At 39.1% G+C, this 8,064-nt stretch overlaps 1 non-coding gene across 1 annotated transcript; it reads right to left on the bottom strand.

Moving 5' to 3' along the window:
* Positions 1-6,819: 6,819 nt before the first annotated feature.
* Positions 6,820-6,927, bottom strand: LOC116624800. The gene has a single exon (XR_004297956.1). It is a non-coding gene; the product is annotated as a U6 spliceosomal RNA (small nuclear RNA).
* Positions 6,928-8,064: the final 1,137 nt, after the last annotated feature.

Raw genomic sequence — 8,064 nt, 5'->3', positions numbered from 1 at the left:
GGCCCGACTGTGCCGTGGATCACAGTTTATGGCCACCCCGAGCTGAGAGCCCACTCCTCGGTTCCGTCTCTGCAGCTGGCTTCCCCGCTCCGATACCTGGGAGCTCTGCCGCACTCAGGCACCTCCGGTCTTCCTGTGACCCCGAGGGTCCTGAGACCACACTATCCCACGAGGGTTCCACCCCCTGCTTAGCCACTAGAGCAACATCCCTCAGCAGAGCGGACTTCTAAAATTTCTGATTTTGTGCTCTGTGGCTCTATCACTTGCCAGTAGTGGCTGACGGAAGCCCCCTGCCTCCGCGGTCTATCTTCCCGAATATCACTTCGGATTCACTTCTCCACACATCCTACCTTCCAGAAAGTGGTCGCTTTTCTGTTCGGAGAGTTGTTGCTATTCTTTTCTTCAATCTCCTGTTGAGTTCGTAGGTGTTCAGAATGGTTTGATCCCTATCTAGCTGCATTCCTGTGACCAGACGAAATTTAGGTCTCCTACTCCTCCGCCATCTTGCTCCTCCTCCTTCCTCTTCATTCTTGAAGGATATTTTCACAGGATATAGAATTCTGGTTTGAAGTTTTTTCCTTCAGTACTTTCTTCTGGCCCCAGAGTTACAGATTAGAAGTATGTTTTTATTAAAATGTATTGTTTCTCTCTGGATGTTTTCAATATTTTTTTCTTTGTCTTTAGTTTTCAGAAATTTAATGATGATGTGTCTTGGCATGGATTTCTTTGAATTTATCCTGTTTGGAGATCATTTTGCTTCTTGAATCTGTAGGTTTATGTCTTTTTCCAAGTTTCAGAAGCTTCAGACATTATTTTTTCAAATAGTTTTTCAGTTCCACTCCCTCTCCTCTTTTTCTGGGTTTCTGACAGCAACGTTAGCCCTTTTGTTTTTGTTCTAAGGGTCCTTGAGACACTGTCATATTTTTTTGTCTTTTTTTTTCTATTGCTTACATTGGGTAAATTCTATTTTTTTTTTTTTTTAAGATTTTATTTATTTATTTGAGAGAGAGAGAATGAGAGAGAGCACATGAGAGGGGGGGAGGGTCAGAGGGAGAAGCAGACTCCCTGCCGAGCAGGGAGCCCGATGCGGGACTCGATCCAGGTACTCCAGGATCATGACCTGAGCCGAAGGCAGTCGCTTAACCAACTGAGCCACCCAGGCGCCCTGGGTAAATTCTATTGATCTGTTTTCAGATTGTCAGAATCTGTCCTCTGTTATGTCACCTCTACTATTTAACTTATACAGCAAATTTTTCATTTGGATTATTATATTCTTCAGTTCTCTAATTTGCATTTACTGTCTTTATAATTTGTATTTCTTTCATTAGATTTTCTATTTTTTCATTTGTTCCCAAAAAATTGTAGTTGCTTGTTGAAGCATTATAATGGTTCTTAAAAACCCTTGTCAGATAACTCTAGTACCTAATTTATCTTGATGTTGGTGTCTGTTCACTGTCTTTTTCTCATTCCTGTTGTGACTACTATGATGAGTCCTTTTTTACTAACTCTTAGATATTTTGTGTATTAGATGTGGATCTTATTTAATCTTTTTTAGCAGGTATAGTGCAAGGGCTAGCTTCCTGTCAGGCTCCTCCAAAACTTCCTGGCTAAAATGGGGCACTGACTCACACTGTTTTGTTGCAGATAGGTGGGGTGAAAGTTCAGGTCCCTCTTCACCTCATTGTCACCTTCCTGGCAAAAGTGTACTGACTCACACCACCTGTGGCCTCTGAGTGGGGCTGTATAAGCCCCTCACTCTTTGGTACCACTGCCTCTAAGGTGGGAAAGTGGGCTGAGCAGAAGGCTGACTGACACCACTTTGTTACTGGTGGGTAGGGGTGGATGGATGGTTAGCACTCCACTAGGCCCCACTCACATGAGGGTACAGGAGAAGCAGATTGTCAACTACCCCTCCTTGCACCACTCTATTCTGCCTCACTGATGTCAGGTAAGGTGGAAGGTCAGCTCCCCAATGGGCCTTGATGACAGTGGCAGGAGAGGTGAAGCCTAGCTATAACTAGTTCTACCTTGTACTGGCTTGTGAAGTTTCATTACCAAAGTGTGGGAGGGAACCTCAATGCAATACTTGATCCCATTAACACTATTGTGAGGTAGGGAGAGATCAGACCTACCTACTTCCAGAGAAGTATGGAATCCTAGCCCCTCCAACACTACCTTCTCTTTTGCGTATAGAATTCAAAAATATTGTGGCTTTGCTTACTGAAATGTCACTGTCTTTATTCTCCTTCTTCACATTGGTGTAAATCTTCTCTTTCCATCATCTCTGTTGTCCTTGTCCTGCTTGATTTTGATTCCACTATAAGCAATTTCTTCTCAGTGTGGCACCTTGTCCTAAAAGGGAACCCTGGCAGGTTAGTTCAGAGTTCATAGAAGTTATACTGCTCTATCCCCTTTCATCTATCTTAACACAGGCCCCTTAGAGCCACGTGGTACTGGAGACAACAAACCTCCTTTTAGAGCTGCTTTCTCCAATTGCTTCTCTCATTGCTTTCCTTGTTTCTTCCTGCACAGACTACTAGTAGGCAGGGGGTTTGTCTCCACAACACAACCCATATTTTGGGACTTGTGGGGATATCTTTATCATCTTTTTATTTTTGTAAATTTGTTTCTGATGTTTAATGTTTAGTCTCGTTTTGACATCTAGTTGCTCTACCTTTTTTTACATGGCAATTCAGAGCAATTAAACAACTTTGTTGTCACTGTTGTCATATTCCCAGAATCCTATCCCTCTTTCCATTCGTCATCTCCTAATGTCCATTCTTCTCAGAACAATCAGTGTGGTGTTCTCTGCATTGTTCCTTCATGGGTGAAGTGGCATCACATGTGTTCATAGGTTATCCAAACAGAAGAGAGAATTCTCATATTGAGTCAATGACTGATTTAAGCCATCCATCCTACAAGTTCAAGGATGGTAATTACAGTAAAGGAAAAACTTCAGCTAGACTTTTGGGACAAGTATGTAAGAATGAGATGTGCTTTTGACTTTAAACTTTCTTTTAAAAAAAGATTTTATTTATTTATTTGTCAGAAAGAGAAAGAGAGAAAGCATAAGCAGGGGGAGTGGCAAGCAGAGGGAGAAGCAAGCTCCTTGCCAAGAAAGGAGCCTGATGCAGGATTAGGTCCCAGGGCTCTGGGATCATGACCTGAGCTGAAGGGAGATGCTTAACCAATGGAGTCACCCAGACATCCTGAATTTAAAATTCCTATAATGGCATTGACATTTCATAATGACACATAATAAAAATAAATACGCATGCAGTTAAAACAAAAATATAAAATTCTGGCCACATGACTGTGAACAAAAGATCGATTCCTTCTTACTGATGTTTTTGTAAAATTTTTTTCAATCAGAGGCTTGGTGATTCCATAGTTTACAAGGAATAGAGATTAAAATAAGAAATGAAAATAATCTTTTAAAATGAAATAGAAATATGCTCATTAAGAAATTATTATAATCTCTGTAATTGAGAATCAAAGGATAATTCAAAATCCTTGATTAAAGGAAGCTTATCTTTCTTTTAAAAATGCCCAATTTTCTATTGGTGCTCAAGCTTAAAAGGAATTTATCGTGTGAAATTTACATAAGGAAATAATGAAAATGTACTGACAAAGGCCTCTAATATGACTTTATTATGAATAATAATGTTTGAATATGCCAAAATTCCAAGTAACTAAGGCTGCTTACCACCAATAACTCTGAAAGCAGTTTTTATTTTTATTTTTTATTTATTTTTAAAATATTTCATTTTATTTATTTTATTATTTTATTTTTTTAGAGAGGGAGAGAGAGTGGGGAAAGGCAGAGGGAGGGGGAGAGAGAGAATCTTAAGCAGGCTCCATGCCCAGTGCTGAGCCTGATGCAGGGCTCGATCTCATGACTCTGAGATCATGACCTGAGCTGAAATCAAGAGTCAGACACTTAACTGAATGAGCCACCCAGTTGCCCTAAGTAGTTTTTATTTTTAAAAATTTTAATCCCCTTTCTCATAACCTTTAAAATCCCTTTCTTCAACAAATAATGTAGAATCTTAAAACACAAATTGACTTATCCACATGAATTTAGGTCCTTTTTTAACCTATTTTTCAGTCACCTTTGACATAAATGTCAAATAGTTGTCTAATGAAATCCTGAACACTTTTAATATGGATATGATTTTTCTTATTATTTTTAGATCTCTGATAATATATTGTCAGAATAAGTAAAAGTTTATATTAGAAAAGAAAAATCTCAAATCCACAATCTAAGCTTCCACCACAAGAAAACAGAAAAAGAAGGGCAAATAAACAGCCAGAAGAAGAAAGAGAATGATAACAATAAGAGCAGGAGTCAATAAAATTAAAACCACAAAAACAAAAGAGAAAATCAAACTAAAAGTTTTGGTTTTTTGAAAAGATAAATAAAATTGATAAACTTCTAGCAAGATTGACAAATATAAAGGGAAGATGCAATTTACCAACATCAGGAATAAAAGAGGAATTCTTTTTTTTAAAAAGATTTTATTTATTTATTTGAGAGAGAGCGAGTACATGAGAGGGGGGAGGGTCAGAGGGAGAAGCAGACTCCCTGCCGAGCAGGGAGCCCGATGCGGGACTCGATCCAGGGACTCCAGGATCATGACCTGAGCTGAAGGCAGTCGCTTAACCAACTGAGCCACCCAGGCGCCCAGGAATAAAAGAGGAATTCTAACTATAGAACGTGCAGACATTAAGGGGTGCATAGTTTCAGTTATTCAAGATGAATGAGTTGTGGAGATCTAATGTACAGCAATGTGACTATAGCTAACAATAGTGTACTGTGTACTTAAAATTTGATATGAGAGTAAATTTTAAGTGTTCTTGCCACAGAAAAAAGAAAGAAGAAAGAAAGAAAGAAAGAAAGAAAGAAAGAAAGAAAGAAGAAAGAAAGGAAGAAAGAACGAAGAAAAGAAGAAATAAGAAAGAAAGAAAGAAAAAGAAAGAAAGAAAGGGAAAAGGAAAAGGAAGAAAGAAAGGGAAAATGGTAACTATGTGAGGTGATGGATATCTTAATTAACTTGATTTGTGATGATTATTTTACAATGTGTATGTATTCTCAGAGCTGGGAGGGAAAAGATGAAATAGCACCAATTCAACACAAACTCTTCCAGAAAACAAAAGTGGAGGGAACACTTCCCAGCTTATTTTTTTTAAGATTTTATTTATGTATTTGAGAGAGAGAGAAAGAGCACAGAGGGAGAGAGAGAGGGAGGAGCAGACTCCCCACAGAGCAGGGAGCCTGACGTGGGACTCAGTCCCAGGACCCATGAGATCATGACCCGAGCTGAGAGCAAACACTCAACCAGTTGAGCCAACAAGGTGCCCCAGCTTATTTTATAAGGCCAATATCAAAGTCAAACAAAGACAGTATAAAAAAAACTACAGTCCAATTGTCCTTATGAACAAAACATACAAGTTTTCATAAAATATAAGTAAATCATATCCATAAATATGTAGAAAGATTACTACAACCAGGTATGGTTTATACCACAAACACAAGGCTGGCTCAATATATGAAAATCAATTAGTGTAATCTACAATTTTGACAGGCTAAAGAAGAAAAAGCAGATCAATTGATGCAGAAAAAGCACTTGACCAGATCCAACATCCATTCATAATAACAACTCCCAGCAAACTATACATAAAAGGAAACTTCCTCAATCTGATAAAGAACCACAAAATTACTAAAGCTAACAGCACACTTAATAACTGGAGCCTTAATGTTTTTCCCCCTAAAATTAAGACCCAGGCATGAGTGTCCACTCTCCCTAAAACAATTTACATGGTACTAGATCCTGGCCATTTAAATAATGCAAGAGAACAAAACAAAACAAAAGGCATATAGATTGGAAAGGAAGAAACAAATCTATCCTTATTTGCAGAGTATATGATTGTCTACACAGAAAATCCCAAGGAATCTACCAAACATTCCTAAAACTATTAAGTGAGTTTAGCAGGATCATAGAATACAAGGTCAACACACAAATATCAATCATACTTCTATAAATTAGCAAAATAAATTGGAAATGAAAAATTTAAATGTAGTACTATTTACAATTGCTCCAAAAAATTAAAACAAATCTCACAAAATATATGCAGGATCTGTATGACAAAAAATTCAAAATGCTGATTAAAATACCAAAGACCTAAATAAATGGAGATTCGTGCCATATTCATAGATTGGAAGACTCAATATAGCTTAAGTTCCCAGGGTTTTGGATTAAGGTATGCCTTAACTTCATGATAACTATCCTCCATTTGAAAAGCAGCTTCTGATTTGCTACTGGGTCCCCATAGAGACTAAACTCCTTAAACATGGGATAGCAAGTGACTACGTGACCCAAAATATCTATCATGAACATGATAATTTATTTCACTGAATCAAAATATTGGATGTGTGCAAGGATATTCCTTTGTTAAATGGAATGGTAGATGTAAAACCAGAGGTACAAGCAAACTGTACAAGCAAGTGGTTCACACTCACATGATACATATTCCTACTGCCTCAACACATGACCCTCCATGCACCTTAGAGCCCCATGGGAAGTCCACCATGAACATTCGACATTTCCAGAGGAGGGAAAAGCACCCTCCTTGGGTTATAAATATGTCTGCAAGGTGTGGTAACATCATCTGGAAGTGAATGGCTGCTGTATTATAGCCCCATTCATGGGTGACCCTGAAAGACTGGCACAGAAAAATTCTCCTTATGGGCAGTTTCGAGAGGTATATTTGGTTGTCCACTTTGTATGGAAGGAGACACATGTTGTTTTTGTTTTTGTTTTACATATGGAATGTTTCATGAATTTTCGTGTCATGCTTGTATAGGGGCAGTGCTAATCTTCTTGTGTATTGTTCCAATTTTAGTGTATGTGCTGCCAAAGCAAGCACAGAAGGACACCTGTTGAGTCATACTGATTCAGGGACACCTGGGTGGCTCAGTCATTTGGATGTCAGCCTTTGGCTCAAGTCATGATCCTAGGGTCCTGGAATCGAGTCCCGCGTTGGGCTCCCTGCTCAGCAGGAAGCCTGCTTCTCCCCCTGCCTGCCGCTTCCCCTGCTTGTGCTCTCTCTGACAAATAAATAAATCTTTTTTTTAAGATTTTTAAAAAATTTATTTATTTGAGACAGAGAGAGCGCACAAGCAGGTGTAGCAGCAGGCAGAGAGAGAGGGAGAGGGAGAAGCAGGCTTCCCGCTGAGCAAGGAGCCTGATGTGGGGCTCTATCCCAGGACCCTGGGATCATGATCTGAGCCAAAGGCAGACGCTCAACCGACTGAGCCACACAGGCGCCCCTAAGTAAAACCTTTAAAAAAAAAAAGTCATACGGATTCATGACCAATGGCTCAGTGAGTTGACTGGTATTCCAGGGCTAGGAAAAAAAAATAACTGGAAAATTAACAAGGAGTTCTGGAGGAGACTATGTGGATGCACTTCTAAGAATGACACAGAGAAGGGGGATGTAAATGCACATTAGGGATAAGAGATGAGAAGGTGGAAAGCAAATGAAGTTTGGGGGTTTATACCTTTGACTTGTTATGCTGAGCCACGAGTTGGCCATTATAATGTTCCTCTTCGTAAGGCCACAGCTCTCTCTGGTGTAGTCTTTTCTCCCAGGTTGTAGTAATACTTCCTGCCTCCATGGCAGTTCTTGTGGTGATAATGTCTGCCTACGGTCACTAGTCACAGATGACTGGACTCACCAACCCTGCCCAGGCTTTTTTATTAGATCTCCTTAAGTATTCCATTGTTTCTTAATTGACCACAGCAACCCTGATCATAAACTGCACAGGAGTGGAAATTTTTATTGCTTATTATCCCAGCATCTAGAATGAGGTCTGTCACTCCACAGGTTTTCAATAAATGTTTGTTGAATGAATGTGTGTTTCACCCACTTTCCTTCCTTTAAGACATTTCTAATTTCTTAAGCATCATCAATAATCAGTTTTCAAAAATGCATGGTATCTGGTGTTAAAATAGATGTGACAAAACAGTGTAAGCTGGTATAGACTTTCTGAAGACTACTTAT

This window comes from Phoca vitulina, unplaced genomic scaffold, assembly GCF_004348235.1.
Source record: "Phoca vitulina isolate PV1807 unplaced genomic scaffold, GSC_HSeal_1.0 scaffold70, whole genome shotgun sequence".
Lineage (NCBI taxonomy): Eukaryota > Metazoa > Chordata > Mammalia > Carnivora > Phocidae > Phoca > Phoca vitulina.
Note: the sequence above shows the minus strand (reverse complement) of the source record. Positions and strands in the feature narration are given on the sequence as shown.